At 43.9% G+C, this 774-nt stretch overlaps 1 protein-coding gene across 1 annotated transcript in view; it reads left to right on the top strand.

Annotated features, from left to right (window-relative positions):
* LOC106872203 (dnaJ homolog subfamily C member 4) overlaps window positions 1–774 on the top strand; it is a 25,757-nt gene that overhangs the window by 18,874 nt on the left and 6,109 nt on the right. The gene's annotated exons all lie outside the window — the stretch shown is intronic.

The raw sequence follows: 774 nt of genomic DNA, 5'->3' as shown, positions 1-774 counted from the left end.
GGTTTGCTTTAATATTTATAGCTGAATATGGAAATATTTTGTTTATAAGGTTTTTGTGTGGAGTTATATTTTTTGGGGGAGCTGTCTTTACAAGGGCTTATTAGAAGAAAGTGTGCTGTTGTTGTTAGGTTAGCTTTTTTTTTGTCTCCCAAGTCATCATTCTTGAGAAGAATCATTAGATGTGCAGCCTCTGTCAGGTTAGTTTTTTGGTTCTAGATTCACTGTGGCAGAGGAAACACAACCAAAAAAGCAAAATGAAGAGCAAAGCAAAGCCTTGGCTGTGTACTTAAGAAGTTTGCTTCTCAACCACATGGTTTACGGTTCAGTCCCACTACGTTGCACCTTGGGCACATGTTTTTGGCATAGCATTGAACCAACTAAAGCCTTCCAAATGAATTTTTAGTTGACAGAAATTGGATAATATCTATTATATATATATCATCATCATCGTTTAACGTCCGCTTTCCATGCTAGCATGGGTTGGACGATTTGACTGAGGACTGGTGAAACCGGATGGCAACACCAGGCTCCAGTCTGATTTGGCAGAGTTTCTACAGCTGGATGCCCTTCCTAACGCCAACCACTCAGAGAGTGTAGTGGGTGCTTTTACGTGTCACCCGCACGAAAACGGCCACGCTCGAAATGGTGTCTTTTATGTGCCACCCGCACAAGCCAGTCCAGGGGCACTGGCAACGATCTCGCTCGAAAATCCTACAGGAGCCAGTCAGGCGGTACTGGCAACGGCCACGCTCAAAATGGTGCATCTCATGTGCC

The sequence above is a fragment of the Octopus bimaculoides genome, chromosome 6 (genome assembly GCF_001194135.2).
Source record: "Octopus bimaculoides isolate UCB-OBI-ISO-001 chromosome 6, ASM119413v2, whole genome shotgun sequence".
In the NCBI taxonomy this organism is placed as follows: domain Eukaryota; kingdom Metazoa; phylum Mollusca; class Cephalopoda; order Octopoda; family Octopodidae; genus Octopus; species Octopus bimaculoides.
The sequence above is the reverse complement of the archived record's forward strand: the minus strand, read 5'-3'. Positions and strand labels throughout refer to the sequence as shown.